The sequence below is a fragment of the Pteropus vampyrus genome, unplaced genomic scaffold (genome assembly GCF_000151845.1).
Source record: "Pteropus vampyrus isolate Shadow unplaced genomic scaffold, Pvam_2.0 Scaffold107, whole genome shotgun sequence".
NCBI classification, from domain to species: Eukaryota; Metazoa; Chordata; class Mammalia; order Chiroptera; family Pteropodidae; genus Pteropus; species Pteropus vampyrus.
Window position 1 is genome coordinate 3,857,683 of NW_011888888.1, and position 26,098 is coordinate 3,883,780.

Consider the following 26,098-nt stretch of genomic DNA (forward strand, 5'->3'; position numbering starts at 1 on the left):
TCTTTCTTTCTTTCTTTCTTTCTTTCTTTCTTTCTTTCTTTCTTTCTTTCTTTCTTTCTTTCTCCTCATTTCTTTCTTTCTTTCTTTCTCCTCATTTCTTTCTTCCTTCCTTCCTCTCCCCACCTCTTTCTTTCAAAATCCGGTTGTTAAACATTTATGTTCACACTACTGCACATAAAGCAAGAAGTTAAATTAAAGGGGTAGGACAATGATGAACAATCAGAGTCAGCATTTAAACTGAGACCTGTTGAATGACAAGTTGCAATCAGTCATATAATCTAGCATAAAGTATCTCCAATAGAGTGTTAAGTTGTAGAAAAGTCATAAGCCAGGGACAATCCTGGCATGTTTGAAGAACTGTAAAGAGGACAGTAGGGATAGAATACACTTAGCAAGAATTCTACAGAAGAGATTGGCAGTGCAGGTAGAAGTCAAATTGCATGGGGATTTATAAGGCCCCGTAAAGAATTCGAATTTTAAGAATGAAAGAAAGGCCATCAGAGTTTTAAGCTGAGGCATGACATGATCACTTATTTATAGAGAACAACCTGAATTCCCTGTGTCAAATGAATTGAGGCTGAGGGTGCAGAGGACAAAATGGAAGCAAGCATACCAGTTATGAAAATGTTATACTGACTCAAGTGAGAAAAAAGAAATCTTAAACCAGAAATCTGGAAAACTTCATTATTATTTGCAGGTTGTTTTAGTAGAATTTTATGATAAATTTGATGTGGAATAAAGGAAAACCTCAGGCATATAGCTTAAGGCTTTTTTTTCATTAAATTTTGATGTTATTTACTATGATGACATGGACTAGAGGAGGAGGATGTTAGAGATATAGATAAATGATTCTATTTTAAATGTTCTATATTTGAGATATCTATTACTTATATAAGGAAAGATGACATGTAGGTAGTTGAATATATAAGTACTGTGGCTCAAGGGAGAGTTCAGGGATATTGATATAATTTTGAGAATTATCAATGCATACTCAATATTTAAAGCCAAAAAAACAAATGGGATTACTTAGTGTTGAAGAGAGAGAAGAGGATCCAAAACAGATTCCAACATTTAGAAGTGAAAAAGTGATGGAGAAGCCTCAGAGTAAAGTGTGATGTTGGAACCAAAAAGATGAAAGAAAAAACATGGAACTTTTCTCACTGAAAACAAGAAATAGTTTAAATGAGAAAGATATATTTAATAGCATTTAATCTCACCAAGAGTTGATGAATATAAAACCTGAGAACTAGACTGGTGGGTCTACAGAAGATTGGAGTGGCTAGGTAGTAAAAGCAGTTAAGGAAGTAGACAGGCCGAGTGGTCAAATCATTCCATATATTTTTCTATTAAGAGGAGCAGAGAAATGGGAGATGTGGGCTCAAAGAAGGAGTTGCCTATAAGATCAGAATTGCCGGATCATATCTATATATTAATGGGAACGAGAAAAGAGAGGGAAATAATGATAATAAAAGAGGATAGTTAAATGAAAGGGTAAAGTCCTAGGAAAGGAAAGGAAGATAGGATTCAGAAAATAAGCAGTCTTTAGACTTTGATGGGCATAAGGATATTTTTCTATGGTTATAGGAGAGAAGACAGAGAATTATAAATATAATATATATGTATGGTAAGACGATGAAGGAGTTAGTGTTAGTTACATTTGTTTCTAAATTAAATATAAAATTAGATCATGAATGAGAAAGGAAGCAGGAGAGATTGGGGAGAAAGGAGACAGTATTAAATATTGGTGAAGATAGAAAACCAATAGACATATATAATGAGATTGCTGTAGCATGTCAAGTGCCCTTTTGAAATTGAAGACTGTGAATTTAGAGATTCCAGTCATATAGGCTGGGTGACTTCCTTTAATAAAAAGTAGCAGCGCTTAAGGTGGGACATTTTCCTCCATGGAAAATAAGCCCACCCAGAGCTAGACTGTGATAGACGTGTGGCCACTGTGAGTATGAGCTCAGCTATTTGCTATTGTCATTTGTGGTAGTGAATTGGTAGAGGGTGTTTCTAAGTCTATTTCAAGGGGTATATGTCATCAAATTAACAGTTGGTGGATCCTCTGACTAGCTGCTAGCTGGAAACATTAAGCAAGGAAAGGTCAGGAAAGTGAATTTATAAAGTCAAATGCCAGAATAGCTGTAAGTAGATCAACAATTAGAACAAAACAGGGTCAGTGATGAAAAAAAAACCCAACTATTTGAAACATAATTGCCAAAGCTGAAGAGATGGGGTAGATTGCCCGCAGACCATTGCAGCAACATCATTTCCAAAAGAATCGCATACTGCACCTGTGTATACTCTTCCAGTGTCCAGTGGAGATTTGTGTCATAAGGGACTGCTTATTCTTCCAATTTTGTGATACCTTCTTAAAAATTATGTTTAACTCCACAGAAGTCCTTGTTTTTTAGAAAACAATATTTTTTATTATTCATGTGATACTTTCAATTATATATAAAAGGACTAAAATATTTTTAAATCCCTTATGTTTTCTATATCATAAATCCCAAAATAACCCTATTTTTCTCAAATTTTGCTACATTTCTCATTTAACAACAACATATTCTAATATACTCGTTTACTATATATATTAAATTTTTTTATCTATTTTCGTCAAAGAGTTGAGATGTATAACCTATCTTGAATTTGTCGAATAGTATAGGATTGGAATATTCCTCCACATGTAATTAACTCTCAAGAATTTTTATTTAAATTCCCACATTTATAGTATGAGTTTCTGGATATTCTGTTTCATTTTCTTTTTCAATTCTTCTGTGAGCTCTAAACTATTCAAATAGTTATTGTTTTACAGAGTGTGTTCCCTTGCCCCCTTCAGGCCAAGTTATCACAGCTCTATATTTTGAAGTGCTCGTTTTTTGATTTCACATAAACTATAAATCATCTAGTCTTATTATTTTTAAAAATTATATAGCGATAGGAATTACATAACATTTATAGATTAGTCTGAGTCTTTACTCCAGAAATATGGCACATGTCTGCATTTATTAGATATTATTTTATTCTTCAGTAAATTGTATTTTTTAGCATAGCCCCGCCAGTCTTTGAACATTTTGTCGTTGTTGTTTTTTAGAACAATAAGATATTTCAGCCCAGTCTCCTATTTCCTTGATAAAGATCTATAGTCAGGCATTTTGCTAACGACACTGGTTGATTTCAGCGGGGGTTGGTATTTAGAAAGCACTGTCTGAGCACTAATTGCCCCCTTTCAAGTAACTTACTGTGGATCTCATGGTAGAAGGTAGGAAAGTTATGGTAGAAGCATAGATTACCCAGGCTACATGGTTCTTGGTTACACCCACTAAATTTATGCATATTAATTTAATTCTTTTAAAACTGTATCTTTGCTGTCGTTTCAAGTATTTTTAAAAAGTTGTTCAATTTTGCCATTTTTTCAATCTAGTTATTTTAAACAAAAGTTTTCCTCATATCTCTAGAAGACTACATTTTTGCAATAGTTTTGGAACAATTACATATTATATATGTCAATATATCAATGCTAGTTAATATTTCTTAAGTGCTAATAATTTTAAAGTGTAATCTTTCAAATCTTTTAGGCAAAGATATCATTTCCTTTATATCCCAAAGCATTTTTATACCTTTATCAATAAGAGCACCCACTTATCCTCTACTTTTGATGTACTTGCGCATTACATATTTGAGAGTTCTAGTTGATGTTTTTAAATTCTTGTTTTGTCTAATTTCTAATATGTAACTGGCTTACCACATTTTTAAGATTTCCTGTACATTCACTACTCATATTTTCCCATATTATGCTACGATTGCTTTTACTTTGATGTAATATTTTCCTCTGAATATTTTAATATTAACAAAACTTTAAAAGTGTCATTAGTAGTTCCAGGATGTAAGAACATTCTCTCTTTGAACATAATATTTGAAAAAAATTGCAAAAGCATTTACTGGAGCCACATTTTAAGATTGCAAGTAAGTTAGAATATCCAATCTCTAACCAAAGATGGTAAGAAAGATTTTCATAGTAATCCACTTTTATGACTAAATCAATAAAGCTTAAGAAAAGAACAAAGAAGGAAGGGAAGGAAGGAAATCCTGAGCTGGCATAAATGATCTCCATGTTTTAATTATACCACACAGCTGGAACTGAACATGCTTTTGTGTTCTCCACTACCCAAAAATATAAACCAAGGCAAAAACACAGGTTTAAAAAGAAAATTACAAAGAACAATATATTACTTCATTTGTGAAGAGAAACTAATTTGACTTATGTAATAAATATCAACGATTGCTTTAATAAGCTTTCAAGGTTTTTTAAATTAATAAAATTCAAACTGACTCCTTAATTTTTATATTTTTTTAAGTCCTCAATTATGTATGGTAGGAAAAATATAGCATGACTCGAAGTAATGTTTGGCTAATAAATTATCTAATCTTAATAATGTTATCTATATTAACATAGTTCAGTGTTTTAAATATTTTTAGGTATAGAATATCAAGATACAATAATATTCATCAGAAGTATAAAAGTTATGAGACAGAAATCTTATATTAATCTTACCCTTTGTATTCCTGAGAGTATTCTCTTAGATGGTTCAGTAACTCCAGAATAGAGTGAAGTGAGAAGTGATTTCTTCATTTAAATAAGAAATATAAAGAGATATTTTGAGATGATATCCAATTTTTGATATGAAAAACTGAATAATGCAGCAAGACAAAAAATATAATTCAGGCTGTTTTCTTGAAGACTGAACTATCATGATCTTGATGGGCATTTTTAAACATCCAAAAAGATGAGTAATATGACAAGAACATGATATAAAACAATAGTTCTCAAAGATAGAGAATAGACACAAATAAATATTAAAAATTATAATCCATGAAAACTTTCATTTAAAAAATATTTGAAACTAGATATTGAAAGAGACATCATGCACCTTGGAAAATAGACTCAAAATAGCCAAGATAGCAACATGCTATAATAAACCTATTGTATTTCAAAAACAATTAATTCTTTAGGCAAAAAGATCAAGTCACATATAATCATAAGAAAATCTGGCTTCGGCTATACATTATGCCAAAAATAAAAGAAATATTTAAGAAATTTGCCCAAAGAAAAATTATTAACCAAGAACTTTATGTTCAGCCAAACTTAGCCTTAAGAATAAAGATTGCAGACTACTAGTTGGGAATAAGCAAGCACTAAGAGAAAATATTTTTACGATCCCTTCCTGAGGAACTTACTAGAGAACATGACTCAAACAACCAACATGACTAGTGGTAAAAAATAATATTAAGCAAAAAATTTTTTTGCCTAACAATCTAAGATTAAATGACATGAGAGGCAGTGTAGAGTGTAAGGGAAAAGTGCAATTAAGCAAGGTATGTTTGCATAATGTCTGGACTGACTTTGACATAATAGAAGATAGTGATGAAATAAGATTATTCATTAAATTATAATTATTGAATATTGAAGATTGATGATGAGGAGCTTCACTATACTATTCTCTATACTTTTGTATATGTCTGAAATGTTCTGCAGTAATAAGTTTGAAATTTAACGATGGCCTGTTTGTTGAGGTGGTGGTAGGAAAAGAAAAAAGTGGAAACCATGAGTGGAGGTTAGAAGTTGTAATAGGGAGTATTCAATGGTCATTTGAGGAAAATGAAAAAGAGTGTAAGGAGTGGAAAGATTTTCAAGTACATGCCCCATTAGTTTGGGCACTAGTCTAAGCATAAAACACAATAGAATTCACCATTTAGATTTCGCTTAGAAGTTGATATGAGAAGACAATGGGATAAGTGAGTTAAGAAACTGTAAAGAAATTAGTTGAAGTGACTGATCATGACCCAAACAAAAAAAAGGTGAAGGCATGAGGAGCCTGAGATATAGGGCAAAGGGAAAGAGTGCTCTGGACTCTTTCATTGCCACTGACAGGCTGTTTAATATTGAGCAAACCATTTAATATATGTTTAATTTGGTTTCCACATTTGAAAACTAATAGTGGATGTAATATATAGTCATTTGCATCTCCAATATGTTTCATTTCATATATATATATAAAAAATATATGAATATATATACACATATATATTCTTTTTTGCCAGTTAATATTCCTCACATAAAGGGGAAAAAAACTGTTTGAATTTATATATTTATTTAAGTTACACCAACACAGTAGGAACATTCTCTTAAACATCTTCAATCATGTGGAAATCATGAGGCAAATTAAATTCATTTTTTGTGTTTGTTTTGCACTTTACTTTTGTTTTTAAGGAACTCTCTGCCAACGTTTAAATTTATGGCTAATAATCTCTGCTGTTCCAGTATTTACCATGATAAACATTACTATAGAAACTCTAATCAGGGGCTGTTTGCAAAGCTGTTTATAACCTTGCTTTAAGTGTGATTCTTAACTTAGGAAATAGTGCTATCACATTTTTATAAAAAATTCTGTTTAATAAAATTTGTGTTACTCCACTTTAGCTGAACTGCAGAGAGGTGAAATATCACAGTACTAATCATTTTTATTGCCTTAATTCTTAATGATGGTTCAAACTCCAAACAACTGCATGCGCCTGGTCCATGTGGAAGCTTATGATGAAAACAGGATAAATGTTAACCTCTTATCCCTTTATCTTTTCATAGATGGCTGAAGAAAATTCCTTTTCCCCTAAAGCATCCGGAAAATCTGATTGAAAGTGTCATGATCAATAAGGAACTCTCTCCACTCACATGTGCATGTGCAGGTTTGAAAAGCGAGCTTAATCACAGCTTCTGTATCTGCCAGTCTCATTCTCGCATTGCTTACTTCAGTGCAGAGGACAAGGAAAGACGATATGACCTCTTCTGGTAATTATTTTCTCAGAAGCCTCTATCAACTATTTTCTTACATCTCCTTGACCCAAATTGACTCGTATGTCCTCAAAGAATGCCATGTATTCTTTCATTTAGCCTACTTTCTCTAACCAGTCTCTAGTCATGAATATGAGGATGATTGGTGCTTAGCCTTAAAACAATCAAGTCCACTTTGAAACCCAGAAAGGGGACAGTTTCACCTGAAACACAAGAGCTGCATGGATGAAGGATGAGATATTAAACATTTTGGGAAGAAAAATAGATGCTGATTTGGGAATCAACATTTTTCAGTAAAGTCTACATAAATAAAATCCAATTTCTGATCTCTCATATCTTAATCTGTTTCCACCATTGGTCCACTTCAGTTTATGTGTTTGATATTTAATAATAATCCCATCAATTCTAGTGAGCCTTCCTGTTAAAATATATCCAAGTGCTCTGTGAAAATTCATGCAAGACTAACTCCTAATGGAGTCATAAAAATGAAAGCTTTGAAACTCAGTAACCTATTGCACTTTCACAGGGATAAATGATCGGAAACTATTTGAAGAGTAAGCATTTAGTCACAATGACTGAAAGAATAAAGATTATAAAGCGGAGATGGCAATTGTCCAGCGATTAATCCAGCCCCAATTGTTTCCTGAATATTTTGCCATTTCTATTTGCAAAGCAGTAATTGGCATTGTTTGGAGGAGACAAGTCAGTTTGCCTTCCTCTTGGCAACTTTTAAATGACAAAACAAATTTTGTACCAGATCTTGTTTTTCTCTAAGTTTATTTCTTGCTGCAATTAAATGTTTATTCATATTTTTTTAGTCACGATGGGGCTTAAAACAGTGGCCAAATACTGACTACTGACGTATTATCTACAAAACCAACCCAACTCAGTTTTTCTAAATACTTGTGGTTATTTAATGACATTTACCCCTAGCATGTCATAGCATCTTTTAAGGCTACAATGCTAAATGCTTCTATATAAGTAATTAACCCCACATAGAAACTAACCAATTAAATACAGTAAGGTTTCACTCTCTCTTTTTTTTTTTAAGCTTTAAAATATCCACTGTATTAAAACTACAAAAACCCTGTGATTTTGGTGTAATTTTTTACACTATTGAGAAACTACTATTTGCTAAGCATAGTATAAAGTATTTACAAAACATAAATATTAGAGATTGTTTGTTTATATCCTTATATCACAACATATTGCATAGAATGCTTTAAGGACATTAATGAAAGGACTCAGTAAAGTTTGTTTTTGTCTTTGTTGGTAAAAATTGGTTTTACACTGAGATAGTTTTCATATGTGGGATTTAGCCTATAATACATAGCATCGGTAAGGAAGTAATGCTGAATGATTTTTTAAGCGATATTTGGTATTTTTAAAAAATGAAACTGTATACTTTTTGTAACTAAAATAAAATTAAAATGTGAAAAACTCCATAAATTTATAACAAATGCGATGAATAATAGATAAATGCTATGGAGATATGGAAAAATAACTACTAACATCTTTGTTTGCTAAGTACAGGTGATAACATCTGAGCTGGATTTTGCAGGAAAAAAGGAATTTACCAAGTATAAAGAAGAAACTGGGAGATGGGATGGAATTACATGCATGTTGGTTATTAATATAACTAGAAATCTCTTGTATTAAAAGAAAAGCTTATCAGGGTTAGTTAATAGAATGTGTTAAGTCAGTGAAATATTATTTAAATAAGCTAAGAAGGTGTGACATATTGCAATTAGAAGTGTATCTCGGTGCTTATACTGTTAGAATTAAACTAATCATTATTTAGCCTTTATGGGTAAGGAACTTTTGTGCCTATGGTAGAAGTTCTCTGAAGAAGCCAGTTAATTACTAAAACATGTCTAAGTAAACAATAAAATGTAGCTTATATCAAAATCTAGAATAAATATGCCATCTTGAGTCTTTAGTAATAATTATTATTTTGCTTTTACCAAAATACTTGTTATTTTATTAAATTCAGAGGTTTTCAACAACCACCTAGACATTAGCTATTCAGTAGCCATTTATGACATGTTGATCCAAATTCACTAACATGTAATGTTCAATAATATATCTTTGTTTGATATATGCCTCTTTATAAAAAAATATGAGAGGTCAGGTGGATGAAGCTACTAAAGACAAAAGTAAAACAGAATGACATGGCAATGATCTGCTAACTGCTTAAATCCCTTCAAATGCGTATGAATACTCAAATGCCTGAAAACTATTGCAGAATTAAAGATTTAAGTAAAATAACATTTCTTCTTAGGAAAATTATTCCAAATATGATAAAATTATTCTTTCCTTATATGGACACTTCTCATATATTTATAACATATTATTTAAAAATATTTCATCTCACCTAAAATGTCCTAAATAGTTTCTGCAATTTGGGGATCTTAGATAAAATAGAAAGTTTGAGAGCACAGTCATATAGGTACACCATATTTCATTCAACAGACAGGATCCTCATGCATGATTTTAGAGTGTTTGTTTCAGATAGGTGCATTTTTTTGCCATTAAAGGAAATGTGGGGAAACCATAATTTGGTTAACTTATATGTGACTTAGTATTCACTACTGAGTTTACTGGAAACTAATACAGACATTGAAAAAAAAAAGGAAAATTTCAATATAATAGACTCACTCTACACCCTGAATCTAACTGAATTGCTAACCCAGCAATGACATACTCTAAAGTTCAACAAGGTCATAGGATACAGATGCAGTTTATGAGTGTATCTGAGCCAAATTCAAGATGATAGCCTATCAGAGAAGCTAAATAAGAATATTAAAGATGCAACCCCCTTTTTAACTGTTGGAACATCAGTATGGCAGAATGGAGGAGCAAGGCTTGAATAGCAACCAGTTCTCCAGCTGTCCATGCTAAATAAAATACACATATACATACTATCACATCACAAACTACAGTATACCTGCTCACCCCAAAGGAAAGTAACACAGACCTATAAGAGAAAAAGAAGGGATATTCTCCCAAGGACAAAGTACCCAGGAGAGTTAGTAAGAAAATGATCAGAATACCATATCTAAATCAAGGTGCACGCTGACTCTGCATAGAACTCTAACCTGTCTCCAACACTAAGTTTCAATTGATAACTTGTGCAGAATGAATGCCACCCTTTCAAAGAGTAATAATCAAAAAGAAACCAACATGAGGCTATTGTTGGTTCCCTAATCAACATCCATTTCTCTATTTCCAAATGGCAGCCTGCATTTTTTCTAAGTAGCCATCTCTCCTCATGTAGTTCTCACATGAGTGGAACTCAACGATAGGTTGACTACATTCTCAATGATAAATTCAGTAAATCTGTCCTATGCAATTAATATATGCTCTTCTCCTAGCAACATCGATTGGTTCAGCAGTGGGTTAGGGGCACAATTTGAATCAATGATATGCAAAGAGAAGTTTAATAGAGAGAGTGGGGGAACATCTTTCTCCTGAGAGATTGCTGCTAAAAGAGAAGAGAATTATATCTCTTTCTCTGAAAATTATAATTTTATAGACATATGAAACCTGAAACGGTTGTAGCCATCTCCAGGCACAAAGGTAAATGTGATAAATGGAAAAACTGTGATTTAGCCAATACTGAAGCATGTCATACATCTGCCTTTCTACTTATGTCAGCAACTTCAAATGCAGAACAATTCAGGAAATACAGTATCTACAAGCATAGACCCTTTTGGCAACAATAATTGAAAATGAATTCCAACCAAAACTAGAAAATAGAGAAAGAGAGAGAAGAAGGGAAAAATTACGTTAAATGGAAATATGGTGATGATTGAATAAGAACATAATACATTTAAATACAGCCATAGACCAAAAAAGTAGAAAGGCAAATATTAGGAATAAAAACATTAAGAAAAAAGAAACATTCAATATTAACTTCTAATAAAAATTTGAGAACAGACTTAAGATCAAGTATAATTATCAGTTTAATATAGGAGTAATTAGATAATGAAAATGACTTTCACATTGAATCAAATTACAAAGCCAAATTTTATAGATTGGAAAGTAATAATTTACCTTTTCTTCAAGTGCACAGGCACAGTAACAAAAATTGACCACATATTAAGTTACAAAGGAAATTTCAACTAATTTCATAAAATTGAAATAATACTAGATCATATTTGTGACTTAATGAAATAAAACTAGGAATTAAAATTAAAAAATAGAAACAAATATCATAATAAGTATAATTAATTATAAGGAATACATTACACATCAGAACTTACAACTATAGTTAAAAAGTACTCAAAAGAAAATATATAGACTATGTGACTGCAATACTGATATGAAAATAATTGATTTGAATATTCAATAGAAAGAAAATTACTGTAAGGAAAGGTGTCAGAAGGATTTAATAGTGACAAACACAGGAATTAAGAATTAGAAAATGGAAAAGTGGTAGAATTAATAAATAAAATAAAAAGCAGTTTATTAAATAAGCCTGTCCGCCGCCATTATGGGTTGTATGCATGCTCCCGGGAAGGGCATGTCCCAGTCGGCCCATCTATAGAGACACCTGTAAATAATAAGAAAATGATCATATATGTGAAATCTTTAAAATAAGAAAATATTTTAGTCGTTCTACAAAAACTTTAAAAAATAAAAAAACTAGATAAACTTGACAATTTTTCAAAATTAAACTAAAATTAAACCCTGATGCTAGAAACTTAAATAGACCAAGGGCATACATCTGAAACTATATGAAATAATACTGAATGTCAACAGTAATTGAAAAATAAATAAATAAATAACTAGACCAAGGGCTAATAAATCAATCACACATGTTGAAAAATTAAAATGGACTAGCTAGATAAATTGATCCTTTAGGAAACAGATTTTTAAAAAATTATTTACACTGTCCCCCCAAAAAAGAGAAAAATTAACTTTCTAGATTTATTTTTATGTAGCCAGCTTGACATCAATACCAAAACCAAGACTTCCCTCAAAACCCAGTTCTGGATCAACTTCAGCACATAGCTGATTAGGACCACGAAGGTCAGCATCCATGCCCTGGCACCCAGATATCAACCTGGAAAAATTCCAAAGTAGAACTTAATGTCCACCAAAGCCATAAAAATCTCAGTAATGCTATAAATAATTTAATCAGATCATCTTTTTGAACCCAAAATGATAAATTAGTTACATTAACTAACTGGTGGAGAAGATATATTGAACACATGTCACATTTTATCAGTTATAAAATATGATCATGGAGCAGAGAATATTTATTAAGAGGTAGATAAATATCTGAAATACCCTTTAGTTTCTAAAAATAATTTGTTCCAAAGCTGAAAGTAAGACTATTTACAAATGTGTTTTTTTACCTTTAAAATTATTATCTACTGTCATAAAGGACAAAAACTTTGATTGCTATTTTAAAAAATTTCCAAATATATGGTAGTGAAATATATAAGATTAAGTAACTTAAATTGAAAAAAATTAATATACAAGAATAATTTAATAGTAAAAATAATATTTTTCTTAAATAAGTTATATAATATAGAATTCATTAAAATTTTGGTAAATTTTAACTGTAAACGATTCTGTTTTTATTTCTTAAATGGTATGAATTTAATCACATTTTCTATTGTTCTTTGGACATTTTCAGCATTTTATATCTTTCTAGTATTTTTTTTTACTCAATTTTTCAAACATATTAATGGGTTCATAATTTTAAAAATATTTAATGTCTGATTCAACAAGTTATATAATAATGTTTTAAGTGAAGATTTCTTTGGGGGCTACTGCTTCTAGCAAATTTTTTAAAAATTCTGATGCAAAAATTGACAAAAAACACTAAATAAATGATAAACAATCCTTTTTAAAGTATTTCTGACATGGTAATGAAAGAAGGAAAAGCAAATCCATTTATTAATCACTTTGAATCATGACCTATTAGCTTCTTTGCTTATTTTTATTTTATATTCTTTTCAGAATTAATTATAGTATCTTAAAATGGATTGGGAAAAGAAACAAATTAGTTAAAGTATATTTAACTAAGTATATTAATATAAATATATTAATAATGAATAAATAGAAATAATATATTAGTAATGAATAAAGTAACGACAGAGATTAAAAGATAATTTAATAATATAACATTTATACAAAATAATTAGAAGAAATGCATACGTTTCTAGAAAAATATAAATTCTCAAAAATATTCAAGAAGAAATAGAAACTTTGAATAATATCATTAACTTTAGAAAAACTTCATCAGTAGTTTAAAGCCTTCCCACTAAGAAAGCACCAGATGAGGAATACATTACAAGTAAACTATACCAAATATTTAAGAAATAATTGCAACCTTACACAAACTCTTCCTGAGACTTGAAGATGAATCATCTCCCAAAAGTTTTATAAAGTGTGATTGATAAACTGAATCATTAGGTGGCTTCCCAAAGATCCCAAATTCTAATCCCTGAAAACTGTGAAGTGTAATTAAGGTTACTAATTATTTGACCTTAAAATAGAAACACCATTTTGAATTATTCGGATGGGCCCTTGAAAGCAGAAGAGGAAGTCAGATAAAAGCAGCAGAAAAGGAAGTCAGGTAAAAGCAGCAGAAGAGGAAGTCAGGTAAAAGCAGCAGAAGAGGAAGTCAGGTAAAAGCAGCAGAAGAGGAAGTCTGAATAGAAACACTAGAAGGACTCAATGAGCTGTTGCCAGCTTTGAAGCTGGAGGGGTTCATGAATCAAGCAAATGGGCAGCCTGTAGAAGCTGAGAATATCTTCAAGCCTACAACCATTAAAAAACCAGGAACTTGCCCTGCAACCATTCAAATTAGCCTGAAAATGGATTCTGCTCCAAAGCCTCCAGATAGAAACCCAGACTGGCTGACACTTTGATTTTAGTACAATAAAAACCAAAGCAAAAGTCCAGCCCTGTGATTCTTGAATTTCTGATCTACTGAACTGAGATAATAAATTTGTATTGTTTTAAGCTCTGTGTCTAGGCCCCTTGGGCAAAGCCATGAGAAAATTAAAAAAAAAAAAAAAAAATTGTGCTCACACTCACTTAAGTTGCTTCTCCAAGTTTGGATTTCTCTCTCAAATCTGCCTGATTTCGTGTATTTTTCAGAGTCCTCAGGTAATTGCTTTTTGTATTGTATTCTAAGTATTTCGTTATAATCAGTGAGAAACACAGGATGTAGTGGGTTATGTCCATCTTGATCTGAACTGAAAATCATTCTGTCTATTCTTATTAAATGCTTGTTAGACATTCTCATTCAATTTTTTATGTATCTTAATTTCTCTTCAGTGTTTCTCATATTCTTATTTCTCAAAATTGCAAATTTTGCTTAATTTATTCTGATATATCTTTGGTTCATAAATGCCCTCTGTGGCTGATTTGAATGTTTTTAACCCATTTTTTAGATTTAAGATATCACCAATGATGTTTTGCATTTCTAAAAATTCCATTTAGTTATTTTTTAATTGACTGATCATACCCGATTTTCTTCTAATCCTTGTGACTGCATCTTTTGTTTATTTAGAGATTTCTTATTCTATATTATTTAGCTGTCAATTCCAGTCAATACAAGTAGTATATGAATGTCTAAATCTGTTATTTATTATTTCTTTTATGACTCTCGTTTATGGTGGCTTACTTCTTCATGTGGTTGGTGATTTTTGGTTATGAGTTATTGGCTAATCTGAACCTAATTTTTCCATTACAATAAAGTACCTCTGAGTAACTTGTCTGTCATATTGCCTAAAGTTCAATTTTATACAAGTCCTTTCTATCTTCCAATATTTTTCATTGGTCATTCCTTCTCTTGTTTTCTTTGTCTTTTGAATTTTACTTTGTATTTTTTACTTTTATTTAAAAATCGCTATAGTAGGAGAGTGATAAATGAAAACAAAATCATTCTGCACTTTGAACTAGAAGGTCTATATTCTTTTGTATACAATTATTTTTTAAATATTGTACCAATACATACACATTCACCATACACAACACATACACAAATAAATGTATATGCTTCATTTTAAAGTTCACTTTAACTCATGAGTAATTCCTGTCATTAAAATTATTTAAAAACATAATGCTAATAATGATATAAAATCCATTTTAGAGTACCATAAGTCTTATTGTAGGTAATTAAAGTTTTTTCCCTTATTAAGTAGTATTCATTATAACATTGTGAATATCTGAGTAATAATCTTTGTGCTTATCACTGATTAATTTTTATTATAGAATTCTCAATTACTTTCAAAAATAGTTGGAAAAACTATATTCTTACCAACAAAGTATAATAGCTCTTTCGCTATATTTTTCTAGCATTTTTATTATTAAAAAATTACCAGTTTGATAGGCTTTTATATATACACAAATTCATGTATATATACACATATGTACACATATATGTATGCGTGTTTATGTGTACAGAAACTGTTTCATGTTTCATTGCTTATGTTTCACAAATTTTATGGACTTTGGTGATTGTTGTGTAAATTATTTACATGATTAGAGAGTTTCCCAATTTTAATTTCTTACCTTATATATAAATGCAGTGCATTTAGAAATGTATACATTATTATATAAAATTAGTTAATTTATTGGGATGAAATGGTTAATAAAATTATATAGGTTTCAAGTGTACAATTTTATAACACATCATTTGTATATTGCATTGTGTGTTCACTACCCAAAGTCAAATCTCCTTTCATCACCACATATTGACCCCCTTTATCCTTTTCTACCTTCCTCTCCTTCCCCGCTTCCCTCTGGTAACCACCAATCCACAGCCCATGTCCATGAATCTCTGTTTGTTTGTCATGTTTGTTTGCTGCTTTCAGTTTATATTCGACATATTAGTGAAATTATGGTTCTCAACCTTTTCTGTCTTACTTATTTTGCTCATCATAATTTCAAGATCAATCCACGTTGTCACAAATGGCAGTGTATAATTTTTTCTTACATCTGAGTAATATTTAATTGTATGTATGTACCACATCTTCTCTATCCAATCATTCATTGAAAGGTACTTCGGTTGAATAATGTTGCAATGAACATCGGGGTGTATATATCTTCGTGGATAAAATGTTTTCAAATTTGTGGAGTATATACCCAGAAGAGGAATTGCTGGGTCATATAGTAATTCTCTTCTTAATTTTTTGAGGAATCTTCATACTATTTTACTGTTTTCCATAGTGGCTGTACGAATTTACATTCCCATCAACAGTGTATGAGGGTTCCTTTCCCTTCCGCATCCTCTCCAACATTTGTTATTACTGTCTTGCTAATGATAGATAGCCATGCTTACAAGTGTGAGGTGGTATCTCATTGTGGTATTGATTTGCATTTTCCTAATAGCTAGTGAAGTTGAGCATCTTTCATATATCTGTTGACCATTTGTATGTCTTTTTGGGAGAAGTGTCTGTTCAAATCCTCTGCCATTTTTTAATGGATTGTTTGGTTTTTGCTGTTGAGTTGTATGAGTTTTTCATAAATTTTGGATATTAGGCCCTTATCAGAGGTGTTTTTCAAGTATTTTCTCCCATTCAGTTTGTTGCTTCTTTGTTTATTGATGGTTTCTTTTGCTGTGCAGAAGCTTTTTAGTTTGATATAGTCCCATTCATTTATTTTTGCTTATACTTCCCTTGCTTTTGAGGTAAAATTCATAAAATCCTCTCTGAGACCAAGGTCTATAAGTTTAGTATCTCTGTTTTTTTTTCTATGCAGTTTATTGTTTCAGGTTTTATATTTAAGTCTTTAATCAATTTTGAGTTAACTTTAGTGTATGGTGGCAGATAACAGTCTAGTTTCATTCTTTTTCATGTAACTTTCCAATTTTCCCAGCACCATTTATTGAAGAGGATTTTTTCTTTACTGTAAGCTTTTAGCTCCTTTGTTAAAAATTATTTGACCATATATTTATGGGTTTATTCTGTTTTTCTGCCAATATCATGCTATTTTGATTATTTTTGCTTTGTAGTACAATTTGAAGTCAGGGAGTGTTTTGCTTCTGACTTTGTTCTTTTTTCTCAGGATTGCTTTGGCAATTATAATTTCTAGTTCTTTTTCTTTAAAGAGTGCCATTGGGAACTTGTTGGAATTTGCATTAAATCTATGTATTACTTTGAGTAATATGACCATTTTAGGTATGTTGATTCTTCTAATTCATAAACATGGAATATCTATTTCTTTGTGTCTTTTTCAATTTCTTTTAATAATATCTTGTAGTTTTCCATATATAGGTCCTTCACATTTTTCATTAGGTTTATTCCTAGATATTTTTTTTGTTGTTGTTGTTGCAATTGCAAAAGGAATTGTTTTTCTTTTTTTTTCTGTTTCTGTTTCTGAAATTTCACTGTTAGTATATAGGAATGCAATGAATTTTTGTATGCTAACTTTGTATCCTGCAACTTTACTGTATTTGTTTATTGTTTCTAATTGTTTCTGGCAGAGTCTTTAGGGTTTTCTATATAAAGAATCATGTCATCTGCAAAAGTAACAGTTTGACTTCTTCATTCTCGATTTGGATGGCTTTTATTTCTTTCACTTGCCTGATTGCTCTGGATAGGACTTCCAATACTATGTTGAATAAAAGTGGTGAGAGGAGGCATCCTTGTCTTTTTCCTGATCTTATAGGAAAAGCTTTCATTTTTTTTATCATCGAGTGTGATATTAGCTGAGGCTTTGTCATATATGGCTGTTATTACATTGAGGTACATTCCTTCTATACCCATTTTACTAAGTATTTTAATTATAAATGGATGCTGTATTTGTCAAATGCTTTTTCTGCATCTATTGATATGATCACATAATTTTTATCCTTTATTTTGTTTTTGTGGTGTATCACATTGATCAGTTGCATATGTTGAACCATCCTTACATCCTTGGAATGAACCCCACTTGATCATGATGTATAATCTTTTTAGTTGTATTGTTCTTTTGTTTGTTTGTTTTTTGTTTTGCTAGTATTCTGCTTAGGATTTTTGCATCTGTATTCATCCAAGATATTGGTCTGTGATTTTCTTTTTTTTTTTATCCTTATCAGGTTTTGGTATCAGGGTAATATTGTCTTCATAAAATGAGTTAAAATGTATTGCCTTTTCTTAAATTTTTTGGAAGAGTTTGAGAAGGACAAGTATTAATTTTTTGAATGTTTGGTAGAATTCACTAGTGAAGCCATCTGGTCCTAGACTTTTATTTTTGAGAGTTTTTTTATGATTGTTTCAATTTCCTTACTGTTGGTCAGTCTATTTAGATTTTCGAGTTCATGATTCAGTCTAGGAAGGTTGTGTATTTCTAAGAACTTGTCTATTTCTTCTAGGTTATTAAATTTGGTGGCATATAATCTTTTGTAGCATTTTTGTATGATCTTTTGTGTTTCTATGGTATCTGTTGTAAATTCTCTTTCATTTTTGTTTTTGTTTATTTGTATTTTTGCTCTTTTTTCCTTAATAAGTCTAGTCAAGGGTTTGTCAATTTAATTAATCTTTTTAAAGAACCAGCTCTTTGTTGCATTAAATTTTTCTATTGTATTTTTGTTCTCTATTTCTTTTAGTTCTGCTCTAATTTTTGTTATTTCCTTCCTTCTGCTGTCTTTGCACTGCATTTGTTCTTCTTTTTCTATTCTTGAAGATGTAATGTGAGGTTGTTTATTTGGGATTTTTCTTTTTCTTGGGATTGGCCTGTGATGATGTAAACTTTCCTCTTATAACCACTTTTGCTGTATCCAAAATTTCGATATGTTGTATTTTCATTCTCATTTGTTTGTACGTATCTTTTGATTTATCTTTCTATTTCCTTTGACCCAGTCATTCTTTAGTAGCCTGTCGTTTAATTTCCACATATTTGTGTGTTTTGCCACTTTTATTTTTCAGTTGATGTCAGTTTCAAAGCATGTGGTTGAAGAATATGCTTGGTATCATTTTAATCTTCTTAAATTTGCTGAGTCTAGTTTTATATCCCAACATATGGTCCTATCATTGAGAATGTTCCATGTGCACTAGAGAAGAATGTATTTTCTGGTGTTTGAGGATGAAAGGCTCTATAAATGTTGATTATGTCCATTTGATCTAATGTGACATTTGATGTTGATATTTCCTTATTGATTTTTTGTTTGGATGGCCTACCCAGAGCTGACAATTGGGGTATTTAAGTGCCTGACTATAATTGTACTTTTGTCTCTTTCACCCTTTAGTCTGTTAGTAGTTGCTTTATATATTTTGGTTCTCCCTGATTGGGAGCATATATATTGATAAATGTATACCTTTTTGATGCATCGTTCCCTTTATCATTATGAAATGTTCATCTTTGTCTGTTGTTACCTTTTTATCTCAAAGTCTGTTTCTTCGGATATAAGTGCAGCTATACCCACTTCTCTGGATGCCAATTGCTTGGAGAATTGTTTTCTACCCTTTCATTTTGAGTCTCTATATATTTGTCCTTGCAGCTAAGATGTGTCTTTTTAAGGCAGCCAATGGTTTCTGATTCAATCTGCTACTCTGTGCCTTTTTATCAGTGAGTTCAGTCCATTTACATTTAAGGTAATTATTGATATATGAAGTTTTCCTATAGAAGTTTTATCTTCTGTTTTCTGGTAGCTCAGTGTCTCCTTTGTTTCTTTGCCTTTTTTTAAATTGGTGGTGTTCTATGATTTTTCTTTCTGTTCCTTCTTGTTTTATGTTACGTGTTTTAGTTCTCAATTTTTGGGGGGTGGGAATGTGGTTACTATTAAGTTTATGTAAAAAAGTTTCATATATACAGCAGTTCTTTGTCTTTCCCATGCATCTTATTTCATTTCTCCTGTGCAAATTCAGATTTTCACCCCCTCCCTTTTATGTTTTTGTTGTAGCAAATTATCCCTATAATTTACACTGTGAGTTTATTTCCAAGTTCCAGTAGCTATTGTCACCTTTTTTTTATGTTTTACTTTCTTTAACTTTTATGTTATATTTAAGTGTATATTGACTTATTCTGGATAAAGATTGCAGCTTCCTGCTTCTTTTTGCCTGTTAGTCATCTTACTCATCATTTCATGTCCTTTTACCATTGTTTCAGGTAGAATAACCCCTTTCAGTATTTCCTATAATGCAGGCCTGTGGTGGAAAATTCTCTCAGCTTCTGTATGTCTGAAAAGGTCTTTCTTTTTTAAATCTAAAGGTTAACTTTGCTGGATATATTATTCTTGGCTGGTAATTTCTCTTTCAATAATTTGAATATTTGACTCCACTTCTTCCTAGCTTTTAGAGTTTCTGCTGATAAATCCAACAATAATCTCATGGGATTTTATTTATGGGTTACTGTCTTCTTTTCCCAGGCTGCCTTAAGAATTCTTTCTTTGTCATTTTTTTTTTTGACAGTTTTAATATAATGTACCTTGGGGGGGGGGGGCTTTTTGGATTGAGATAATTAGGTGTTTTGTTTGTTTCTTGGATTTGAGAATCCAGTTCTTTCCATTGACTCGGGAAGTTCTCATTGACTACTTCTTTGAATAGGCTCTCTGTAGCCTTCTCCCTCTCTTCTCTTTCTGGTATACCCATTATTTTTATATTATTTTTTCTGATGGAGTGAGATAGTTTTTGTAGAGTTTTTTTCTTTTTCTTTTTTTACTCTCGTGTCTCTCTCTTCTTCCATCTGCATCATTTCCAGATTTCTATCTTCTATATCATTGATTCTTTCCTCCATCTGGTTAACTCTATTTCCTAAACTTTCTATTTCATTCTTCAACTTTTATTGAGTTCTTCAGCTCCAGTATTTCTATTCGGTTCTTTTTTAAAGTTCCCATTTTTTTGGTAAAGTATTCCTTTTGTTTGTTGATTTTATTTCTGAGTCAATTAAACTGTCTGAGTTTTCTTGTGTCTTATTGAATTTTTTCATAACTATAATCTTAAATTCTCTGTCATTTAAATGGCATATTTTCATGTCTTTAAGTTTATCTTCTGGAGATTTTTCATTTTCGGTCTGAGCTACCTTGTTACCTTGATTGTTCATGGTATATGAGGGATTATTTCTCTGATTAAACATTTATGAGAATTTGCTTTTTTTAAGAGTTATACCACTTTAGAAGGTTGATAGGAACAAGTTTTCTGTTTTCCAGTAGATGGCACTAAAGCACAAGTGTTTTATTTTCTCTTATACTGCTCCAGCTTCTTGGATCTCTGCTGGGTGGTAGAAAATGCCTGGTATTCTTTGGAGAGGTGGGCCTATCCTTTGCGGCCAGGTCACCTCTGTCTTAGGGTACCACCCCCATGAGAAAATTTTGTGAGCGAGCTCATGAAATTCCAATGTTGCCACAGCAACCAAATACAGAGTTGAACTACCCGAGGCATTCCAGGTACACCCTCTGAGATCAGCCTTGATGGGTGGGGCAGGGTGGGCTAAGAGAGGCTGCTGGTGTATTTGTGGCTTTGTTCTCTTCCCAATAATGGTAACTGCCTGACCTTAGCTGCCTCACCTCTGTATCTCCACCCCTGTCACTGGGATTAGTTGCAGTGTGCATCTGCTGCTTAGGAGCTATCTCTCCAGTTTTCAGGGCTATAGATGTTCTGCTCTGAAACCAGATATTCACTGCTACAGTTTCTTCTAAGACCTGCTGCTAGCTCTGAGAGAGTGAGGGAAAGCAAGCTCTAGGAGAGTAAAAGGAGGTGGCCAAGTTCTGTGACTTTGTTTTCTGTCTGGCAATGACAGCTGCTAAAACACAGCTATCTCACTTCGATATTCAGTCTCTGTCCCAATTACTGGGTTCAGCCACATTACATGCTGATCTGTCAGACAGGAATGCTCAGGGCTACCAAGAGCTCACTTGCATTCTGATTCTTCCCCTCTCCTGAGACCTGCAGTGAGCTCTGGGCTTCATCTGCATCACCTTTCTCTGCTCTTCTCCCTTCCTCTCATTGGTTCTGATTCACCCACCCTAAGATGTTTTGATGTGCGGATCTCTCAGAAGTGTTTGTTTAGCAGGCAATTCTTTGTTGAATTATAGCTTTTTAACTTGTTGTAACTTCAAGGGGAGAGATCAAGAGGACTTCTCACATTGCCATGCTTCTGATGTCACTCCCCTGCATATGAGTTTTTAAAAGTAAAAATCTTCTCATTAGAACTATTATTTATCCATCATTAAATTTAAAAAAATTTGTCATCTGCTTTGTGCAGTAGGAACCTATAAGTAAAAGATATTCTTTCTTTTGAATTGTATAAAATAAATGAAAGACTAACCATAACAATGATGTATATAAGCCCAAATCATTATGGAACACAGAGAAATGAGTGCCTAATTCAGACTTAGCGTTTAAGAAAAGTTTTAAGCAGAATAGGACATTTAATTATTCTGAGAGTATAGGATTCATTGCAGACCATATGAGTATTGAAAAACTAATTTGAAGGTAACACATATTGAGAAGCAAACATAAAACCAGCTGCATACAACTTTCTTACCTTTAGCTCATATATGTTCACCAGGACATACAACCAAAAACGGGGATAAAATTTTGAGTCAAAACAATTACACTTGATTTTTTAACTGAACATGTTATCTATTGTTGCTTAGAACTCATTTTTTTTGTGTGAGAAATCACAGAAACTCTGCATTTCAGCCACATGCAAGATAAAAGAACAATTCATCCTAAAAAAAAGTAATAATAATAATCATTCTTATAAAGCTGGTAGCTCAATCACAGAATATCACAATACTGAGTACTTAATAAAATTGATATTTAGATGTAACTCAGATATTTATGGGGTTTATGTTTGTTGGTACATCTATATGTATATAAATGTACTTATACATGTGTCTTACAATAAATTGTTTCTGGTAGCTAATTTGTGTTCCTGAGCATCTGCTTTCTCCAAAGGAATCCTTTCCAAGAGTTGTGCTGATCAAGTAGATTTAAAGTTTTCTGTTTCTTTCTGGGGAGGCTTCAATTCTGGTCTCTTCATTGTTTATAATCTCAGTAGTGCCACAGAGCAGCATCTAAGAGCTGTAGCTGTGAATGTGCATCCTATGTGATCTCAAGTATGTATTTACAATCTTATTAGTATAGAACAACAGCCAAATTCAGCCCATTCTTTGCCCACTTGCATTCAGTCAGGGTAGTTTTATAAAATATACTCTTAATAGAACTTGATTAGGCACAATTTTTAAAGAACACAAAAAGCAGAAGGCACTTTAGAAAAAGGCTTTTCTTACTCTATAGTGACTTCTGATTTAAAAAAATCAAAGAACTAGCAGAAACATTCTGAATTAATGTTTGTGCCCTCTTAATGAGAGTCAATTTAGGTTATTTACATATACGCAAAATTTGTCCACACAGAGTCAGAGATTGATTTCTGACAGGAATATCCATTTAACCAATATATGTTTTGAGCCTCTCCAATGTTTTGGGCAGAATGGCAGGTGTGAAAGATACCCTATTTAAGAAAGCAGACATAGTCCCAAGCCTCATGGCAATTCAGATTTATAAAAAAGACAGGGGGCAAGCACATGCTAAAATAAAAGAAAAGAGATAATTATAAATCATGATACAGAGTATAAAGAAAATAAACGGTTTTTTATGGTATTAAATATAGGGAGAATTAGTCTGGATATAACCACTAAGACAACCTCTTAGGCTGTCTAAGGATGTATGGCTTCTAATGATACAGTGAAAACGAGAGTGAAGAAGAGCAATCTAAGTAAGAACATGTGCAAAGGCCCTGAGGGTGAGTATAGGAACTAAAAGGACAGTAAGGCTGATACAGAGAAATGAAAAAAAAAAAGAGAGAGAGAGATTGGAGAAATAATTTCTAGTCTTTTGGAGATGGGGGGAAGGATGTACTCAATAGGCCTCAATAGGAGTGTCTAATTCATTCTAAGTACAAGGGAGAACAATTGAAAGATTAAAGGCAGAGAAATATAATAATCGAATTTATGATTTAAAATATGTGATCACTATGTGGAAATTAATTAAATTGATTAGAAAGTAGCAATTGGGAAAATAGGTCAGAAATAATGGCTTACGCTAGAATGTAATGATAGATATGGAGATAATTTAAAACATATTTTGAAGGTATTAATTAACAGGTTTCATAGATTAGATTGAGGGACAAGCATGAGTATGGTGTGCGAATGATTCAGAATAAATCTCAAGCTTCCAGCTTGAAAAACTATGGAAATTGGATTATCATTCTTGGAAAGAAATAAATTTGGGAGATAAATGTTTGTAGAAGGTATTTCGGGTAGACATAAAAAGTTTAATTCTGAGTATCTTATATTTAAGACATTTGTCAGACATCTAAATAGAACTCTTTGATTAATAGGAGGATATATGAGCTCATAATAGAGTGTTGGACTACAGATATGAAATATTTGAAGCCATGAAAATGAATGTGATCACTAAGGTAGAATTTAAAGTAGAGAAGAACCTAGACTTTTGGATGGAAAATTTACCTAACTGTCACCTGACTAGTGACTGTTGGATTTGGCATGAGGAAGTTCTGTGATGATCTTGACAACAGCCATTTTAGTGGACAAATGAAAACAGAAGCTAGTTATATGTGGATTGAGGATTGAGCAGGAGGTCAATAAATGGTTTTACTGTGTGGACAACTCTTGAGAAGTTTGTCCTGTGAATGGTAACCCAAGGAAAGGGACAATAGTGACAGTCAAGAGAGGATTTTATTTTAAAAATAGAAGACATTAAGGCACATTTATAGGCTATTTGTGAAATTCTCATATATATAGTGCTGTTACCGATGGGGTGATGTGAAATCTGGAGTCGCCCCAGTGACATGGGGGAGGACGGTGCTGTGTTTTTGTGTGTTGTCGGTTCTTCCTCGCCAACACAGCAAGGAATTACAAGTCAACGAGATTTAGAAAAAGTAAGATTTATTGAAAGTACATTTTAGAAGACAGGCCGCACTAAGGAAGGCTGCAGCCCTGTGGAATTTGGGAGGTGAAGAGATAAGACAGAGTGCGCCCCAAGGTAGGAGCGGGTTTTCAGCAAAAAGAGCTATAACAACTCAGAAGTGGGAAGCTCTGTTTATATTTGGGCGGTGATGGGAGGGCCTAGATAATCTATATGTGAGGTCACCTTGACTGACAGTTGGCTGCTATATAATACTTTGCCTACTGCGCATGTGCTTACCTAGAAATCAGTATCTTATAATTAGATTCATGAATTTCCAGGCATAGTCAAGATATTATAATGATAATATAATTAGGCTGAGGCTGTGGACATGTTGGGGTAGTACTTTCCGCAAATGGGTTTGTGGCTGGTTAAGCTAGCAGCTTTTTATGGCCTTTTGTGCTCTACGATTTGGGGTAATTTATAAACCTAAAAGGGAGGTGTTTCTGGGAGGTCCTTAAGGAAGGTCTTCAAGGGAGATTTCTATGGTTACAGAGATCCTGTCATTCATGCTTGACTAATTACCTAATAGTGCCATCAATATTTCAGGAAAGAGGATGGGTGACTGAAGAATCAATGTCCCTAAAAAAAAGTGAGAAGGGATGGGAATCAGATCACAAATAGAAAGATGAAACTCTTTTAGTAGAGGGGAATACCTTCTTCATCGAAAAGAAGGAAAAAGGAGCACATAGAACAATATCTAAAAGATAGACAAATTAAATATGGTGAAATTTAAGAAATTCTGAAAGAAACATTAACAAAATGCGTTGACCACTGTTAAAGAAAAATATCACTGGACAAAATGAGCAAACAGAAATTGATTTAATTCTGATATTGCCAGTGATGAAGGAGAGAGCACAGACCAAGTTTGGCCACTCATTTCCTCTGAGACAAAGATGAAAGGGATTAGGGTGTGAGGTGAGGAGACCACAGGCCATCTGTATTTCCTAAGTAGCTTTACCCAAAGGAAAAGTAAACTTTCTTCTCCTTTCATGACAGGCCTTAGTTTTATAACCTGGAGCAAGGTACCCACAGAAGTTAGGCTCCCACCTGATTTCTAAGATAAGGGAATTATCTTCCTTGATTTTATTTCAAAAGGATGGCTCCCACGTCCTTGAGAAGAATATTCCTAGATTGTAAACCTGGCAAGATGCTTTTAAAAAGATATATATCGCAAAGGGGAGAGGAAGAATTTACAATTACAAGTTTTCTAAAGTAAATGCTCTAAGAAAAGAGAAGTCAGGGCTAGAGTCAGAAAGGAAACTGTGTAAACTTAGATGCCTAAAATTAAACACCACAGGAATATAGTCAGAAATTTCAACTGTTTTTCTTTAAAGGTATCATTTTTCTTATGATAGAAAAGAAAGTA